The 20603-nt window shown below is 46.3% G+C and overlaps 1 protein-coding gene across 3 annotated transcripts in view; it reads right to left on the reverse strand.

Annotated features, from left to right (window-relative positions):
* CFAP97 (cilia and flagella associated protein 97) overlaps positions 1–20603 on the reverse strand; it is a 238557-nt gene that overhangs the window by 183986 nt on the left and 33968 nt on the right. For 2 of the 3 annotated variants that reach the window (XM_029586528.1, XM_029586652.1), the window contains exon 2: positions 4205–4331. The exons of the other annotated variant lie outside the window; for it this stretch is intronic. The gene's annotated coding sequence lies outside the window, so the exon portion shown is untranslated. The remainder of the gene's footprint in view (positions 1–4204; positions 4332–20603) is intronic. 3 annotated transcript variants of the gene reach the window in all.

The raw sequence follows: 20603 nt of genomic DNA on the forward strand, positions 1-20603 counted from the left end.
GTCAGGCACACTGTGTTCATCACTAACTGCATCACATTATGTGTGCCATATCATGCATGACACAGGTGCGTGGTACCCCTTGGACAGCAGGTGTGCTGTGGACACCAACCCTGAGCACTGCTGCTATTCCATCAGTAGTTGTACTGTGGCTAAGCAGTTCATAATGTTGATGGGGACATGATGGCCAGGGCGTTCCATACTGTACTAGTATTCACAGACCATATACATGTACATTACACAATGTGCACCTCAGGATTGACATTCCTTACACAAGACACACGGTGGCTGCACCCTTTGCTGCCTACACTGCCCTGTTGTGGCAGCAATGCGCGGCTGCCCATTGAGCCCCCATCACTGGTTTCACAGCCAGAGATGTGATGTGAGCAGCCATAGGTTTCAAGTGGTACTGCATGGATATGTAGGCCAGAACACATGTACATGCATAGTCAGTGACAGGGAGCCCAGTGGAGGGTGTGTGTAAAACCGAACCACCGACCCATGGGAGCTGCCACTGTGACAGATCCTTCATGTCTGTACGACATGCGTTTATGGAGGCAGATACACAGTATTGGTGGGCCCATGACAGCACAGTGGCCTACATACTGCCATAGCTGTGTGGGGGGCGAACTGTACATGAGTCTCCTTTCCGTCACTGCGATACCTTGTAGCAGCATACATCCCCCACAACCATGTGCCTGCAACCAGATAGCTGCCTGTCCTTTCAGACAGCTGCAATGACCCCAGAGGTGTGTTGATGTGGTATGCTACAGTGATAAGGGACCTTCAGATCAGTGTGGTCAGCGCCAGATGTGCTGTTTCACACACCCATTCATGAGGCGTCAGGGGGTTGTAGGGATCCTATGTGTTCCCTGCTGTGTATTGAGGCTCTGCTGCCTAGGCCCTCACTGATACCACTTGTCTACTGAAGGGTCGTTAGAGTTGCCGCAAGATGCATATGACTAGCATATTGAGGATTGGGACAGAGGGTTAGAGTGACGTAGGTAGGGTTCATTACTCCTAATGGCCATCAATGACGCACCGATACGCATGTTACCGTGATGGCATTATGCAGTGACAGAGGTGTGGGCCATTACAGGTACAATTATTGAATGGTGTTAGCAATTCAAGGGAGGAGTGTGAGTGTGTTGTGTCTCATGGGGACAAGTGTGTACAGTACTGTCATCCTTGCTGGGATGTCATTATGTAGCAAGTGCTTAGTCCAATGGCACCAAATACGTAACACACATACAGCACCTCCGCAGAGCCGGGAGCCAGCCCTTAGCCACCCTATTATGGGCTATACACTCTGAGGTACGGCACCACCCCCAAACAGTTGTTGGGTGGACAGACGTAGCAGGTGAGGCACGTAGCAGACTGAAAAGGGGGTCTGCACATGACACTATATCCTACGCCATCAGTGGGCAAACTGCCCTACTGGGCCATGGTTCTGTCCATTGCCAACCTTAAAAGTGTGTCTGTATAAGGTGTTGGCGAACCTGGCTGCCACTGACTGTGTTTTTCTGCCGTCGGGCACGTGCACATGGGGGATCAGGTCTGAGGTCGGGATCTATAGCCACAGGAATTCCATGCCGAAGAGCCACATTATGGAACACACAGCAAAGCAGGATTATCCTAGCAACCTTGCGTGGGGCATACAGTAACGCTCCCCCACTCTTGTCCAAACATCGGAAGCGGCTCTTCAAAAGGCCGAAGGTACGTTCAATGATTGAGCGTGTAGCACTTAAAGCCGCATTATAGGCCAGCTGTCGCGCCGTGGCAGGCTGGAGGATTGGGGTCATAAGCCAGGGCCTGCATCCATAGGCTGAGTCTCCTGTAGCAATGAGATAGGCAAACCATTACAAATTATGATGTTGTGTCACATGGGTGTATGTGCTCAATACATGCAGTAGAACCGGATGGCACGAGGCAGCCCATTCCAGTTGGCCCACGCCCTATGTGTGGCTTCCGGATTGCTTGGCCACACAGCTGGTGTGTGTCTATTAGGCGGTATAGCACGAGAAGGGCCCCTAGACAGTGAGGTATATATCAGCAGTGTGTATGCGGTCGGTGCGTTACATCACTGTCCTTACAGATCACATCCCTGTGTTCGGATCATATGCATCATGCACTGCAGTCATTCTGTACAGACATATCTGCTCATCTGCACCTTTTATGTAGGTATGCATACCCAATAACATACATGGTGTACACAGGCTGCCCCTCACTGTGGCACAAATGTCAGGAAGTGAGCATGCGCAGTCTCAGGAACGTAAGGACCTCACAAACACCTGTGGATGTGAGCTGCCCTTACATGACAGGTCTAAACTCACCTGGGACACTGCCAGTAGCCATGGCTACGCCAAATATGTGTAGGCTGTCCACTAGTGCAGTGAGGTGAACAAGCCATGGCACATACAGGGGCTTCTGTGTACCTCCTGCTTGGCAGCCAATAGCAAGTGGTTGGGTGCATGAGCCATTCCACCACTTAAGGTCACACAATGAGTCACTCAGGTCTGTTGTGATGGGTACATATGGCTCCATCCCGACAGGCATCTACATCACATTTGTGTGGCATTAGAGATGCACATTCCCAATATGTTAGATGTATGTTAATGTCTATCTTACCTACAAGCCAACCATCGCCATACAGGCCACCTTCAAATTTGCGGAACAGAGCTGATTGCCTGAGTATGAAGGAATCGTGCGCTGATCCCGGAAAGCTGGACATCACCGAGAGGATCCACATTCCAGCATCACACACCACTTGCACGTTGAGGGAGTGGAACTGCTTCCTGTTGCGGTAGGCTGCCTCCGTCTCACGGGGTGGAACGATAGCCACATGAGTGCAGTCAATAGCTCCGATTACATTCGGAAAGCGGGCAATGTCATAAAACCCACGCTTGAGGTCCATCAGGTCCTGTCTGTTGCGTGGGACTGCTATGTAGCGAGGCATGCGGTCCATAACAGCTTCAATGACCTGGTGCAGACACCGGGAAAAGGTGCTCTGTGACATCCCACCCACAACAGCTACCGTGGATTGGAAGGAGCCACTTGCTGTGAAGTGCAGGGCGGCCAAGAGTTTGGTCAGGCCGGGGACGGCACAGCTCTTTCGGGTTCGAGACTCAAGGGCACCTCGTATGTCTTCATATATTTCCAGGATGGCACGAGTGCTGAGGCGATATCTGGTGATCACAACATCCTCTGGCATACCCAGCAATGAGGTAGATAAATCCGCTGCCTGTACCCGTGGCGAGGTCGACCGACATCCCGGCGTCTGCGTCGGGCCTGCTCAGCCATGGAGTGCACCTGCCCCATACACTGTGAATGTGTAGATGGTATGGTGAAGATAGACCTACTAAGAACAGGCCTTTTTATTGGCCAGCTGTACCTTTGTAGGTCTGTGGGGACTGGTTTTCCACATTTTTTGTTCACTGTGATACTATCGCGGTGCGCGCTATGCGCCGCGAAACAGTATATCGCATTTGAAAGAGGTGTAGTTATTGGCCGCGTTAGGAGCCGCGCTAACACCGCTGCCCTTTCACGGTACGCGATAGCTACTCCCTACTTTACATTTACCCCGCCCCAACTCCGCCCCCTGAATACTTAATTGAAAATTTGCATTCGTGAGCCGCGATAACTGCTTTTATCGCGGTTTGCGAATTTATCGCACGCACTAAGGCCGTATCGCGCGCGGTAACTCCTTGGAAAATGACCCCCTAAGTCTCCTTAATGGCTTCAAGTTCAGACAACTCCTCCTAGCCACCTCCTATTCTCAGTTCCTCCCTTCCTTAAAACAATACCACCTATGGAATCCTCTTACAGTGACCTCTTTCTCTGGCTGGCTACTTTCTCCCCATACCTGGGCTGCTTCCAACTGTGTTAGATGTTCACAGCATCATATCCACCCATATATAAAAGTTATTGACAACCTTAGTCTTTTGCATCTTACTTAATCTAGAAGTGCCAAAATTTAAGAACTGAAACGCAGAACATGTATATAAATTCTGATTAACACATTTTGTTTGGGTTGACTAGTATCTAAATAATTTTGTATATTCTCCCAAAATCAATTCAGTCCATTCCCTAGCCCTTAATTACATCCTGTTTTTCTGCATAAATATTATTTGTAATGGTTACTCACTTGTGGATGATTAGAGCTATACAATCTTTGATAGAAAAGTTAACTTCAAAGTGGAATCATTACCTCCAATTTTTGCCCTAGTGAGCATCAAGAGCTTTTTCCCTCATCCAGATAGCTTCCAGAAGCCCATTAGGACCAATCAGGAAGTGAGTGCTTAAGAAGCTTCTCTTCATCGGGAATCGGAAGCCAGCTGTATGTGGAAAAAACAGCACAGTATAAAAATATAAAAGTATTTCCTCCAATAACTGTACAGCATAAAAATGAAGATAAAGATCAAAATGGCCAATTCAGTCTGCCTAGTAGCAATTTGTCCACTTTGGGTAGACACACATACAAATTCTATCATGGAACCCAACACCCATCCCCTGCAGGTTATCCCATGCCCTCTAAGAAACACAATGCAATAATCATTGCTACTTTGGGTTTTAACTGCTGTTCCATGCAGAGTATCCCCAGTTCTTCATTACCATTGACTTGCCACTAGGGATCCTTTGTGTTCAACCTGTGCATATTTTAAAATTCCATTTCTGTTTTTGTCTCCACCACCTCCATGGGAAGGACACTCCAGACATCCATCACTCTCCGTAGAAAAAATATTTCCTGATTTTATACTTGTGTACCCCAGCAGCTTCATATCAAGACCTCTAGATCTACAACTTCCTTCCCTTCTACTGCATTGATATCTTTCAGGTATTTAAATGTATCGTATTTCCTCCACCCCCCACACAGCTTGCCTCTCTACTAGGGTATGCTAGTCCTGGGGGAATTCTGCACTACTGCGGAGCGCAGAATTTGCACAAATTCCCCCCCTGCGCAGAATTGCCATTTTCTGTGCAGAAAATAGCAGAGAAGACCCCGGCATGCCACAAACGGAGCACGAAGACGAAGACCCACGTGTGCTGCGGGACACTCCACTCGCAGCGAAGATGAAGGCCCAGGTGCGCCATTCACAGCGAAAATGGAAGGCCCCTCGGGTGCTGCGAACATGTGCCTCAGTTTATCAAACTGTATTTTTCTAATACTATTTGTCGTCCTCTTCCTTTTGACAGATGTTTCCTGCATAAGCTGTTCTTGCACCTTCTTTACAGACAGACAATGTAGTTATAAATATTGTATTTCAGAATGCCATAGGTCAGACGTGGTCTCCTAAATGATCACAGAAGACAATTAATGGTTTCTTAAGTTGAACAAAGGGTAACACGATGGATGACCACTCTTGAGCGTTGCTAATACAAATGAACAATTTCTGATCTTGGCTAACAAGCATGAACTGCCTCATGATTTAGCCAGCCTATCAAGACCCTACAATGAGAGACTGGTCTATCAGGGCCCAATAATAAAGCACTAATCAGGTAATCGGTGTAACACCACCCACATTCTCTAGTGGGGCAGTTCTAACTTGGGCCTTTACAATATGGATACCAGAACGTCACAGCTCAAATCACAACAGAAAGCACTAAGAGCAGAAGACAATGGAGAGAGAAAAAGACACCACCAGAACCATGTACTGGACCTTGCCCTGCTGAGGAGTCTAGCCAATCACTGAGGTCCTTAGGAATCCAAGAATTTGGGTGAGACTGAGTCTTAATTAGTTTAGCAGGTAACAACCTTCATTAAGCAAGGAAGGTTAAAAGTTTATAGAATACAATTTTTTATAAATCCTTGTGTCATCATTTCATACCCACTAGGGGGAGGTACCAGTCCACCAAAGGCCAGCCTTACAATAACAATATACTGACAAGAATATTCTATGGTAATTTTATGTGAACAATTTCATTTAAAAGGAGAAATGATGCTTGAAAGCATATAGGAACGATGCCTCAAAGATTCTTGCTGAAATATGCTGTGCAGAAAAGTCCTTCACTGGCAATGCCTTTCCTTCCTTCTGACAAGTCTGTGCTCACTACAGATACACCATCTCTATTAGTATTCAGCCACTCATCGCATCCTGCTCGCCCACTCTGTAAGCTATTTATCCGACTCTTCTCAGCTTCCCCTTCTTATTACCTCAGCCATGTCTCTTCCTTCCTGTAGTCCTGATCTGTTATATGCATTGCCACTTCTTTCCTGCATTCTATGCTATTTCGCATCTCAGGGCTAAGCTTTCAATTTATTTTTGTCACTCACCTTGCCAAATAAAAGCTGCAAGTGAGAAAACAGAATGAAAAAAGTAAGTAAAAGCAAAAAAAAAAAAAAAGCTGATCAGCATATAGATGATAGCACAGCCCAAACCTTCATAATATCTTCCTTAGAAGTGCTACATCTATATTAAATATACAGACTAAATAGACCATTGAGGGACTCCACAAGACCGTGATCTACACTGAACGCCCAAGATAACTCTTGAGTTCTTCCCTCTAGGAAGGAATGAAACCATTTTAAACATGGTGTTAAGTTTGTTGGCTCATGGGCTGGAATTCACTATGGCCTACCATCCCCAGGGCAACAGGCAGACTGAAAGGATCAACCAGAATCTCAAGACCTTCCTCAGGTTGTATGTCAACAGAAGACAAGAGGATTGGGCCCTCCTACTGCCATGGGCAGAATTTTTCTCTAAACAACCATGTTAGCAGTGTCACTGGCTCCTCTCCATTTCAGATTGTGTATGGAAAACACCCACTGGCACTGCTCCCACTACGTGGTATGCCTCATGGCCGAGGAGTTCCACAATCTTTGGACTCAAACCATACAATTAATATCACGGGCAGCTTCCACAGCCAAGACATGCAGACACCAAATGCTGACTAAAACCACAGTTCAGGGAGGGCAATCTGGTATAGCTGAACACTCAGTATCTGTATTTCCAGGTTCCTTCACTTCATCTAACTCCATGATTCACACAAAGGCAAGTGGGGCAGTTACTTACCAAGTGAAGCTTTCCAATACACCTAAGAATCGATAACATATTCCTTGTCTCCTTACCAAAACCGTTGATCCTTTGCGGGCTCTCCAGAAAGCCTCTCGTATCCTCGGATGTGACGGTGGAAGGTGACAATTTGAAGTAGAAGAGATCTTGGATTCTCACAGGAAGGGGAACAAACTAGAGTATCTTATCACCTGGAAGCACTTTGCCCAGAGGAAAACTCTTGGGAGCCCACCAACCATGTCTAATTAAAGGACTTCCACAGGCAATTTCCCTCCCAAACCAAGCCTCAGACTTTGAGGAAGGAGGCTTAGGAGGGTGGTACTGTTATGTTTGCCGGCTCGCAGGCTGCTCCTGTGAGTCTGCTCATTCACCAAATGCCACCAGACTGGTCTGGCACCTCTGCTCTGCGTGCCCAAGGAAACTGCCGCTCCACGTGGCTGGGAACGCCACCTTCCTCCATGTCGGGGCTGCCTCCTAAATGTGCACAGACAAATACCCCGGTTGGGAACTCAGTCCACCGGAACTCACTGACAACACCACACAGCCATGTTTTTAAACCCTGGCCATGCAATACTAAGATACCTCAGCAATGGGTTTTCTATCTTCAAATAGTCTGAGTTGCTGCTTCAGCATCTTCCAAACTTGCCTTCAGCCTGTCCAGCTTTGCCTTCATCTCTTCAGCCTGCCCTGCCTTTGGACAGATTACTGGTAATTGACTTTAGCCTGGACTCTCAATAATGCTATCTGCTGCCTGCCATCAACCATAGTCTGGACTCTTGATATCCCTGTCACATGCCATCAACCACAGCCTGGATTCTACTTCCTTGCCTGCCACCTGCCTTTGACCTCTACCTGGCCCCGGATCTTCTCAACCAGCTTCACAAAGACTGCCACTTAAGTCCTTCCGGCCCCTGGAGCCCAAAGGCTCAACCCGAGTGAAAAGGGGTTGGTACATGCAAAGCTCAAGCTCAGTCTCTGCACCATCTGTTGCATCAATTGGCAGTGAGGACCTCACCCCAAACACAAGCGTCTACAATCCTAACACATGGTACTGCCCATGCCTAATTTAGAAGGATTTAGTAGAATCAAATGGTTAATGGTGCCAAATGAGCAGAAAGATCTAGCCTAATAAAACCAATAAAGTTCTAAACTTAGATTATCAAATAAAGTGACTAAATAGTTTCTATACTGAAAATAGAAAACTGCATGCTCAGGAATCACAATAATTGATCTCATCCAGTATATTTTAGTTCAGAAATCATTGCCTAGGAATGTGATCTTTGATATAGGTCTTCCCCGTTAGTTATACTGTTTGCTTTCCAATGGAAAAGTTTTGCAGATCATGCATCATTAAAACCTTTCAGGTACCTGATAGTCTGTATCATGTCTCCCCTGCATCTCTTCTCTTTCAGGGTATACATATTCAGATCCTTCAGCCTCTCTCCTCATAAGTCTTCTGATACAGACCCCCACACCACTTTGGTCTCCCTTCTCTGGACCCCCCTCCATCCTGTCTCTATCCTTTTTCAGATATGGTCTCCAGAACTAAACACAGTACGCCAGGTGAGGCCTCAATAACCATTATGGGCACAGGTCTAAAGGGCAGGGAATAGGTCTTAATTCTTTCATGAAATCATCTGCTTCTTCACAGTTGATTAAACAAGAGCAGAGTAAGAGAACCACAAGCACCACTAAGATTTCCTAGCCTGCATGATCTACTCCCTCCTGCCACAAAGATCAAGTAGACTAATGCCTCTTCTGGTTATTTCTGTCTTCTGCGTTGAAGATACTCTAGTCATGCACTAGTTACCTCTGCCTTCATTCTGTGCCATGCACTACCAAGAGGCCAGCATTGACCAGACGTGCTAATTTTTAGGTCTCCCCTTAACGGACAGAATAATAAAAACCTGAATCATAAGTGTAACACTAGATATACCTTGTTTTTATATAAGCTATACTAGGAAATCAGTTTGCAGCTTATAGCATTAGCCAGCGTCATTACATACTTCTTTCTTGGTCACATAATGCATACAACTCAAACCATACTTCACACAACACCAAACAACAAGTTATGTTCCCCAGGTCTTGCTAAGATATTAAGGTACAGTCCCCTGCATGACTGAGTAGTTGTGATCCTTAAAACAGTTCTCCTGGGTATTTTTGTAGCCAACCTTCTAAAAACAATGTGTACAGTAAATCCATAGTTAGCATACTATGCACCAGTTTAATGAGTCATGTTATTCCTCTATGTATATGTGCATACCCTAATTATGTGATAAGGCCTGTTCCTAAAGTGAAAGGGTTGGTTATTCTAAGGGTACCACCCAATCTACAGCAGTCCCAACTGTAGACCTCCCTTCTCCCCTGCCCCTGGAAAAACTCATCCCTCTGGCCCATATGCCTCACACTAGGTTCCAATGCACAATCAATACCAAAGCACTCAGTTGTGGGGATTAGCCCGCATTCCTTAGCGGAAAGGAAATCAGATAAGTAGTAATTTCTCCTTGCTTACAATGGATTCTCTCCCTTAGATCAATCAACTAATGCATATCTATAACTCTGGACATGCCATCAATATAGCAGGTATGCTTGGTCAAATCTCAGGAAAGACTATTCTGTGTCACTGGACCCATGCTCTGGAACTTTTAGCCATTGGTTCTGAGGTCTACTGAGTGCACAAAAACTTTTTTAAAGAATTATCTTTTCTGCCAGGCATTTGCCTGTTGAGAACAGGATTATATGTTAGTTTTGCTTTGTGTGCTGCCTCGTGTTAGTCTTTTATGCCTTTTGTCTATATTTTATACAAGTATATTATGAGCCACCTAGAACTGTGTATAGGCAACATATACATTTTTATAAATAAATAAAAAAGCACCCCAGACTCCCTGACTGCAGTGTCATATAGTACCCATCCAAACCCCAAAATACCTGCTGCATCATAAGTCCCCCGAAGTTACCAAGCCTTCCCAAATACCCTGAAACCCTTCCTATGCTGATAGAAGGTGTACATCTTGCCCTCTGATTCACTGTTGCTGCAGTAATGATGGCGTTTATACTACTTCATACTATGACCTGCAAATGCAAAGTGGTATTGAGTGCTGCCGTTACTATTGCAATGATGAGCTGGCAGGAAGTAAGAATTTCTACTACTAATGGAAGGGATGAGTTGGCAGGAAGGGAAGACACCAGTGTCTTAGTTGTCATGTCTAAAAAAACAAAAAAAAAAAACAAAAAAAACCAACTTTATTACATTTAGATCTGCCTCCACTGAGTTATGCAGAGTCTATGCATTACCCTTAATGCCAGCTCCCAAGGTGTGAACAATTTATAAAGTTATTTGGCACATGGGGAATACAAGCCATAATGAGGTCCCAAATAGGCAGTTCTCACCTCCTGCCAGCAGGAGCCTTGTAGGCTTCAGGATTTAGCTTGATTAGTCTTCCCCTCCTTGGGGATCTTGTTTCCTGCACATTATATGATTTCCAGGCAGCAAATTGCTGCAGCTTGGTTCTCAATCTCCAGTCACCTTGTTAGAGTCCTGCTTTCGGAGTTCATCTCGCTGAGAAGACTGCAGTGTATTCCTCGCTTCTCCAGATTTGCTGATTCATCATCTTATCTGGTCTATTTCCAGTAATCACTTGTGCATCATATTGTGTTCCTGCATAGTCTTTATTCAATGCCTACTACCTAAGCCCTGCTGGCCACCAGCACTCGAGGGAAAGGTTGTCATTGCAGGTGAAAAAATGCTGTTCCAGTTGGAACCCATCTGACTTGCCTTGCCAGTGTACTGGCCACAAAAGCCTCAGGGTCACAACCAGAGTAATTTACACCATCACAAACATTTAGCACATGGGGAATATGAGTTATTTAACTCATTATCTGCTGAACTGCACTCTATGACTTCATTTGGGTTTTCACCCACATATGTACAAAAATATAGTGCATATAGCATGTTTTATTGCTCAGGTTAAGACATTGTGTATTTCAGTACACAAGCTCCTTTGTGTTTTTCTTACTTCAGCATAGATTCAATATAGTAGTGTGGATAAGGAGAAAGGTGTGGTGTGTGTGTGTGTGAGTGGTGGTGTCAATGTGAGGGCCCAGTGGGTGGTGTGGGTTGGTGCTGAGGGATGAGTAGGTGTGCAGGCCAAGTGGTACAACTGGGTTTGTGATTGTGTGTGATGGAGGAGGTGGAGATGAAGGGTGAGCGTGTGGTGGGTATTGGAGAAATTACTTATCTGATAATTTCGTTTTCCTTAGTGTAGACAGATGGACTCAGGACCAATGGGTATAGTGTACTCCTGATAGCAGTTGGAGACTGATCAGGATTTCAATATGACATCAGCCCTAGTACATATACCCCTGCAGGACGTGCAGCTCTTCAGTATTCTCCTCGAAAAGCATTGTGGATATATGTATGACTGAATAACTTGATTAAACTTTATAACTTGGTTAACTTGATTAATTTGAACTGGTTGAATTGGCTATAGCTGGAGACAGCCAGTGCCCTCAACCAAGAAATGTCAACACCCGGTAGGGTGGGTGTCCTAGATGAAGGAAAGCATGGCTTACCAGTGAATCACTCACTCCCGGGGATGTCCTCCGAGAATTCCATGAATACCGGCAGCCGTGGGTGGCATGCTGAGTCCATCTGTCTACACTAAGGAAAACAAAATTATCAGGTAAGTAATTTCTCCATTTCCTAGCGTGTAGCAGATGGACTCAGGACCAATGGGATGTATAAAAGCTACTCCCGAACCAGGTGGGAGGCTGCCCATAACCCACTTAGTACTGCCCTTGCAAATGCTGTGTCTTCCCGAGCCTGAACATCCAGGCGGTAAAATCTGGAGAAGGTGTGGATGGAGAACCATGTCGCCGCACTGCAGATCTCGGCAGGTGACAGCATCTTGGTTTCCGCCCAGGACACTGCCTGGGCCTAGACTTTTAAAGGCAGTGGCTTGCCTGCTTCTATGTAGGCCGCCTTGATGACTTCTTTGATCCAGCGGGCTATGGTTGCTCTCAAGGCCACTTCCCCTTGCTTCTTCCCGCTGTGAAGGACAAATAGATGGTCCGTCTTTCATACGGATTCCGACCTTTCCAGATATTGGACTAGGAGTCTGCAGATGTTGAGATGGCGTAGACTTCGAGCCTCTTCCAAATTCTTATGCTCATCTGGCGATGGTAGCGAGATGGTTTGGTTGAGCTGGAAGTGAGACGCCACTTTGGGGAGGAACGACGGAACTGTGCATAACTGGATGATTCCCGGGGTGAGTCTGAGGAACGGCTCTCGGCAGGACAGTGCTTGTAGCTCGGATATACGACGGGCTGAACAGACTGCCAGCAGGAAGGCTGTCTTCAATGTTAATAGTCGGAGAGACAGGCCGCGGAGAGGTCTGAAGGAGGTTTCTACTAGGAAATTTAGGACCAGGTTGATGTTCCAAAAAGAGGCACCAGCCACTTTTTGGATGATCGGGTGTGCTTGACTCCTTTCAGGAAGTGGGAGACATCCGGGTGAGAGGCTATGCTGCCGCTCTCGCTCTTGGTTCCGTAGCATGACATTGTGGCCACCTGTACCTTGATGGAGTTGAGGGACAGTCCCTTCTGTAGGCCATTCTGCAGGAATTTTGACTGAGCATGGTATGATGTCGTGGTCCTCGCACCAGGCTTCGAATACTCTCTAAATCCTTATGTATGTTAGGGATGTGGAGAACTTGCGTGCTCAGAGTAGGGTGTCAATTACTGCCCCCGAGTATCCACTCCTCCTTAGGTGAGTCCTCTCAATGGCCAGACTGTAAGAGAATCGAGCTGGATCCTTGTGGAGGATCGGTCCCCTGTGTGGAGGTAGTGGCAGGGGAGGTAGTGGCAGGGGATTACCTGTCAGCAGTCTTCGCATGTCTGCGTACCACGGTCTTCTTGGCTAGTCTGGGGGGCCACTAGACGTACTGGTCCCCTGTGGTGTTCTATCTTGTGGATGATCGCACCCAATAGAGGCCATGGCGGGAAGGCGTATAACAGAGTCTCCTGTGGCCAGGTCTGTACCAGGGTATCGATTCCCTGGGACTGGTGTTCCTGCCTGCGGCTGAAGAAACTGGGTACTTGGGCGTTGGACCGGTTTGCCAGGAGGTCCATGGTTGGTGTTCCCCAACGGTTTACTATCAATTGGAATGCTGTGGTCGACAGCTTCCATTCTCCTGGGCCTAGACTTTCTCTGCTGAGGTAGTCCGCCGCAATGTTGTCTTTCCCGGCAATGTGAACGGCAGAGATCTCTTGAAAGTTCACTTCTGCCCATGACATTAGGAGGTCTATTTCCAGAGACACCTGCTGGCTTCTGGTTCCTCCCTGACAGTTGATGTAGGCCACTGTTGTGGCATTGTCCGACATTACTCTGACCGCTTTGTCTCGGAGTCTGTGACCGAACCTTAGGCAGGCTAGTCTGACTGCCCGGGCCTCTAGGCGATTGATGTTCCATCCTCACTCTTCTTCGTTCCATTGCCCTTGGGCGGTTAGCTCCTGGCAGTGTGCTCCCCATCATCGTAGGCTGGCATCCGTGGTGAGTAGGATCCAGGTTGGTGAGGATAGTCTCATTCCCTGGCTCAGATGGGCTTCTTGTAGCCACCATCGTAGTTGGGCCCGAATTCTGTCAGGGAGCTGAAGCCATACGGTGTAGTTCTGGGACAGTGGATTCCATCGTGATAGTAGTGAGTGTTGTAGGGGTCTCATGTGAGCTCGTGCCTATGGGACTACTTCCAGTGTGGATGCCACGAGGTTGAGAACTTGTAGGTAATCCCATGCTGTGGGGCGAAGTTCGCTCAACACGGTTCGTAACTGGATCATCAGTTTTGATCTACTTGTCGGTGTCAGGATGACCTTGTCTTGTTTGGTGTCGAACCGGACTCCCAAGTATTCTAGAGATTGGGAAGGTTGCAGGCAGCTCATTTTGTGTTGACCACCCACCCTAGGCTCTCCAGTAGAGTTTTGACTCTGTTGGTTGCCTGGTGGCTTTCCTCTGGGGATTTCGCTCCGATCAGCCAATCATCTAGATAAGGGTGCACACAGATTCCTTCCTTCCTCAGTGTTGCTGCCACCACCACTATGATCTTTGTGAATGTCCGGGGTGCAGGGCACTACCGAAAGGTAGTGCCCTGAACCGGTAGTGATGGTCCAGAATCGAGAAGTGTCGAAAACTGATGCTCTTGATGGATTGGAATATGCAGGTAGGCTTCCGACAGATCCACCAGGAGGGTAAGAAACTCTCCCGGTTGTATCGCCCTTATTACCCAGCGTAGGGTTTCCATTTGGAAGCGAGGAATCTTCAGGTGATGGTTGACCGCCTTGAGGTCCAGGATAGGTCTGAACATTCCTTCTTTCTTGGGAACGATAAAATAGATTGAATAATGGCCAGTATTTATTTGTTCTGGAGGCACCAGTGTTATAGCCTCTAAGGCTAGTAAATCTTGTCAGTGTAGCTTCCACTGCCATCCTCTTGGAAGGGTCGTGGCAGGAAGATTCCACAAACTTGTCCAGAGAGAGGTGGTGGAAATCCAGGTAATATCCCTCTTGAATGATGGATAGGACCCACTTGTCCAAAGTTATCTCGACCCATCTTTGGTAGAATAGGGCAAGTCTGCCCCCTATGGCTTTTTCCTTTGGATGGGTCGGCTGATTTTCATTGTGGGGTGCGGCTGGGGCCTGGGCCCGAGCTGGTTCCCCTTTTATTGTGCTTGTTCCAAAAGGACTAGCTCCGGCCTGCAGGGCAGGCCGCTTGATATGAGCTTCTATATGGGTTGAAGCACTGTGATCCTCTGCCCCTGGAAGTCCGGGGGAAGGATCTCTTATTCCTGTCCTCCGGTAGCCGCGGCAGTGGGAACTCGTCCCATTTGTTGGCTAGTTTCTCTAGTTTGCTTCCGAACAGGAGTGTTCCCTTGAAAGGCATCCTTGTGAGTCTCTTTTTGGAGGATGCGTTGGTTGACCAGTTTCGGAGCCAGATTGGTCTTCTGGCTGCCATGGCGGATGAGACTCTAGCTGCTGTGCATACCAGATCCGAAGCGGCATCCGCGAGGAACGATACAGCTGGTTTCAGGGCCACCCCAGGAGTGTTGTTCCTGGTCTGTGCTAAGCAGGCGCGTGTCACCACAGCACAGCAGACCACAATCTGTAAAGACATAGCGGAGACGTCAAAGGACTGTTTGAGGATAGCTTTCAGACATCAGTCTTGAGCATCCATGAGTGCTGCTCCTCCCTCCATCGGGATGGTAGTGCGCTTCGAGATCGAGCAGACCATGGCATCCACTTTCTGAAATGCCAGGAGATCTTTGGCGGCTGGGTCCAGAGGGTACATTGCTGCCAGAGCCTGGCCCCCTTTGAACATGGTTTCTGGGGCATCCCATTCTAGGTCAATTAGTTGCTGGACGGCTTGTAATAGTGGGAAATGGAGGGAGGTCTGACAGAGTCCCTCTAATAGTGGGTTCATCTTAGGTTCCCCCCGAGGCACTTGTGCCCGGGATGGCAAGCTCTTTTAAACTGTGTGTGACCAGGTCTGGAAGCTCGTCCTTGGTGAAGAAGCGTTTTATGGTTCGATGGGGTTCTGTCCCCAGAGGGAGTTCCCCTTCCTCCAGGGGTTCTGACTCCTCATCTGAGATATCTGTGTCCCCAAAGGTGGGGCTTCTGGGCAGTGGGATCACTTCCCTGGGCATAGAGAGTCCCGGCATGTTGAGGTCCTCTGTATTGTAAATATGGTTACATGGTTAATAAACATATTTCCATAAAAAAAAAAAAAAGACCTCTATCATATCCCCCCTCAGCCGTCTTCTCCAAGCTGAACAGCCCTAACCTCTTCAGTCTTTCCTCAAAGGGGAGCTTTTCCATCCCCCTTATCTGTACCTACTCCATCGCAAATATATATTTGAGATGCGGCGACCGGAATTGTACACAGAATTCGAGGTGCAGTCTCACCATGGAGCGATACAGAGGTATTATGAAATTTTCCGTTTTATTAACCATTCCCTTCCTAATAATTCTTAACATTGTTTGCTTTTTTGACTGCTGCAGCACAGTGAGCCAACAATTTCAATATATTATCCACTATGATGCCTAGATCTTTTTCTTGGGTGGTAGCTCCTAATATGGAACCTTACATCGTGTAACTACAGCAAGGGTTATTTTTCCCTATATGCAACACCAAGCACTTGTCCACATTAAATTTCATCTGCCATTTGGATGCCTAATCTTCCAGTCTTGCAAGGTCCTCCTGTAATTTATCACAATCCGCTAGTGATTTAACTACTCTGAATAATTTTGTATCATCCGCAAATTTGATAACCTGACTCGTCATATTCCTTTCCAGATCAAAATTGCAGATTAATTTTAATGTGGATAAGTGCGAGGTGATGCATATAGGGAAAAATAACCCATGCTATAGTTACACAATTTTAGGTTCCATATTAGGTGCTACCACCCAAGAAAGATCTAGGCTTCATAGTGGATACACATTGAAATCGGTTCAGTGTGCTGCGGCAGTCACAAAAGCAAACAGAATGTTGGAAATTATTAGAAAGGGAATGGTGAATAAAACGGAAAATGTCATAATGCCTCTGTATCGCTCCATCTCAAAAAAGATATAATTGCGATGGAGAAGGTACAGAGAAGGGTGACCAAAATAAGGGGAATGGAACAGCTCCCCTATGAGGAAAGACTAAAGAGGTTAGGACTTTTCAGCTTGGAGAAGAGACAGCTGAGGGGGGATATGATAGAGGTGTTTAAAATCATGAGAGGTCTAGAACGGGTAGATGTGAATCGGTTATTTATTCTTTCAGATAATAGAAAGACTAGGGGGGAACTCCATGAAGTTAGCATGTGGCACATTTAAAACTAATCGGAGAAAGTTTCTTTTCACTCAATGCACAATTAAACTCTGGAATTTGTTGCCAGAGGATGAGGTTAGTGCAGTTAGTATAGCTCTGTTTAAAAAAGGATTGGATAAGTTCTTGGAGAAGTCCATTAACTGCTATTAATCAAGTTTACTTAGGGAATAGCCACTGCTATTAATTGCATCAGTAGCATGGGATCTTCTTAGTGTTTGGGTACTTGCCAGGTTCTTATGGCCTGGATTGGCCACTGTTGGAAACAGGATGCTGGGCTTGATGGACCCTTGGTCTGACCCAGTATGGCATGTTCTTACATATTGAAAAGCATCGGTCCAAGTACAGATCCCTGAGGCACTCCACTGTTTACCCTTTTCCACTGAGAAAATTGACTATTTAATCCTACTCTGTTTCCTGTCTTAACCAGTTTGTAATCCACAAAAGGACATCACCTCCTATCCCATGACTTTTTAATTTTCTTAGAAGCCTCTCATGAGAGACTTTGTCAAATGTCTTCTGAAAATACAAAATACACTACATCTACTGATTTACCTTTACCACATGTTTATTAACCCCTTCAAAAAAAATGAAGCAGATTTGTTAGGCAAGACTTCCCTTGGGTAAATCTATGTTGACTGTGTTCCATTAAACCATGTCTTTCTATATGCTCTACGATTTTGATCTTATTTATTTTTAATTTTTATATACCAAAATTCTTGTATGAAATACAAGTCAATCCGGTTTACATGGAACGGCAAATCACCTGGGGTGTACAAACCCGCCCTAGGCTTTACATAAAACAGTTAGATAGTGAGTCTCCAAAACTTTACATATAACGATTAAAACAGTTAGTATTAATTTAACAATTGAACAAGAAATTGCCCGGGGCAATAAGTGCAAGCTTGAGGCTTTACATAAGATTACACAGTAACTCGCCACTGGTTTATAATGAAACAATTGATCAAAGGTAGTGGGAAAGGGGGCAAAAAGGAGAGTAATAATCAATGCATTAAGGGAATGACTACCAGAAAGGGCATTCAACTTTGAGAGGGAGGGAGATCCGGTTGGATTCTAGAGGAGGACTGACGTGGGAGGGAGATCAACGTTGTCAACTGAGGAGGGAGGATCTAGGGGGAAGAGAAAGAAGGGGAGAGTAAGAGGACGTCAAGGGGGGAAGTATCGCTTATAAAGAGCATCTGCATGGTGAGCTTAACGATATGGCATTTAAATTAAGGTATCAGATCATGTCATCCTAGTAGCTTTACATATCTGGGAAAGCTTGGCTGAAGAGCCAGGTTTTTAGCTTTTTTTTTTAAACTCCGGTAGGCTGGGTTCAAGTCGTAGGTCTGGGGGGGGGGGGGGGGGGGGGGGAGTGCTGGAGGGGCATACAGTGTGCCTTTGTATGCGCTTCTGATGGGTCTAGCATATGTATGTGGTCGAAGTTGTATCCTTAACGTGATGGGCGAGATGTTGTGTATCGCTTTATGAATGATAGTGAGAACTTTGAACAGGATCCTGTATTTGATGGGTAGCCAGTGTAGACAGCGGAGGATGGGGGTGATATGTTCTCTTTTATTGGCGTTTGTGAGGATTCTGGCAGCGGCGTTCTGGACCATCTGTAGGTGTTCGATGGTATTGATGGGGAGTCCGAGTAGGATAGAGTTGCAATAGTCGAGTTTTGTTAGGATGATGGATTGTAAAACTAGACGGAAGTCGTTGAAGTGAAGGAGAGGTTTTAGCTTTTTGAGGACTTGTAATTTGTAAAAGCAGTCTTTGGTGGTGGTGTTTATGAATTTTATGAATTTTTTCAAGTTTAGTTGGTTGTCCAGCCATGCTCCTAGATCCCTGATGTCCGGGGTGAAATCGATGTTTAAGCTAGTGGGTTGTGCAGAGCTTGATGGGTTGATAAGAGAGTCGTGGGAAATAATTAACATCTCCGTTTTGTTGGCATTCAGCACTAAGTTGAGTCTGGTAAGTAGGTGTTTGATTGGCTGAAGGCAGTCATTCTAGTGGGTGATGGTTTTTTGAAGTGACTCGGTAACTGGGATGAGAATCTGTATGTCATCCGCATATAGGTAATGAGTGAGCTTAACGATATGGCATTTATCTTGAGAATAGTTTCCACTATTTTTTCCGGCACTGAAGTCAGGCTCACTGGTCTATAGTTACCAGGATTGCCCCTGGAGCCCTTTTTAAAATATTGGGGTTACATTGGCCACCCTCCAGTCTTCAAGTACAATGGATGTACCATCGGCCATAGTGAGAAGACAAACACCCCACTTCGTGGCCAAACCTGAATGACAGCATCAATGCCCAGCGCTCTTGGATCCCCTTCTGTGACTGAAGAACCGATACCTCAGTGTTGCCAGTAAATATAGGTACAAGAGACTTCAGTGCTTCAACATGAGTTGAAAGGCTTCGTCTGCCAACTCTCCCAGCAGGTGGACCTTGGACCTAGGACAGTGAAAGTCAGCCCTTACATTGCCCTTTCTGAAAATGTACGAGGCAGATATGTCCTGCAGATACTGTTCTGCCCACACCATGAGTGCATCTAAGTCCACCAACATCTGTTGGCTTCTGGTTCCGCCTTGACCTTTGACGCAGGCTACCTTCATGGCATTGTCCGACATTATCCTAAGTGCTTGAGCTTTCGTCACTTGGCGAACTGCAAATACACCAGTCGAACTGCACATGCTTCCAGTTAATTGATGGTCCACTGCCACTCCTCAGCATTCCAGCAACCTTGTGCCACCAACTCTTGACAATGGGCCCTCCAACCCATAAAGCTTGCATCTGTCATAAGTACTAACCAGTCCAGTATCTCCAAGGAAGCCCCTTCCTGAGATGATCTGTTTGTAACCACCACTGAAACTGGACGCTCACCTCCAATGGTAAGTGGAGTCTCACTGTGTAATCTTGGGACTGTGGATTCCACCAAGAAAGCAACATTTGCTGAAGGAGCTGTATGTGCGCCCTCACGCAGGGAATTATGTCCAATGTGGCTGCCACTGATCCCAGGACCTGCAAATAAAACCACCCTGTCAGGCGAATAGTCCTTCTCAGGGCCTGAACTTGCGTAATAAACTTCTGAATGCGACTCTTCTGGCAGAAACACTCTGCCCTACTCCATACCAAAATCCAACATGGCTGTAAACTGCTCTTGGCCAAGTTCATCACCTAGCCTAGCTCCTGGAGCAAAGAGATCACCTTGCAAGGAACTAAGTGACTCTCCTCTGCACTTCTTGCCCAAATCAACCAGTCATCCAGATACGGATGGACCAGAATGCCTTCCTTTCATAGATATGCCACTACCACCACCATGACCTTGGAGAAGGTTCTGGGCGCTATAGCTAGCTCAACAGACAGGGACTCAAATTGATAATGACATTCCAAAATGGTGAAGCATAGAAAATTATGTTCTTAGCAAATGGGAATATGTAGATAGGACTCTTGTCAGGTTGAAAGACGTAACAAATTCCCATTTGTACATCTATTATGACAGAGCATAGAGTTTCTATTCTGAAATGAGTTACACGCAAATATCGATTGATCCCTTTCAGATCCAGGATGGACCAAAGGGACCCCTTCTTTCTTAGGAAAAACTAAATAAGTGGAATAGCGCCCCCTGTATTTTCTTGTGATTCTGGGAAAAGAAACTATGTTTTTCAAATCCAACAGCTTCTTTAATGTAGTCTCCACTTCACTCTCTTCTGCAGAGAACATAAGAACATGCCAT

Source organism: Rhinatrema bivittatum, chromosome 1 (genome assembly GCF_901001135.1).
Source record: "Rhinatrema bivittatum chromosome 1, aRhiBiv1.1, whole genome shotgun sequence".
NCBI classification, from domain to species: Eukaryota; Metazoa; Chordata; class Amphibia; order Gymnophiona; family Rhinatrematidae; genus Rhinatrema; species Rhinatrema bivittatum.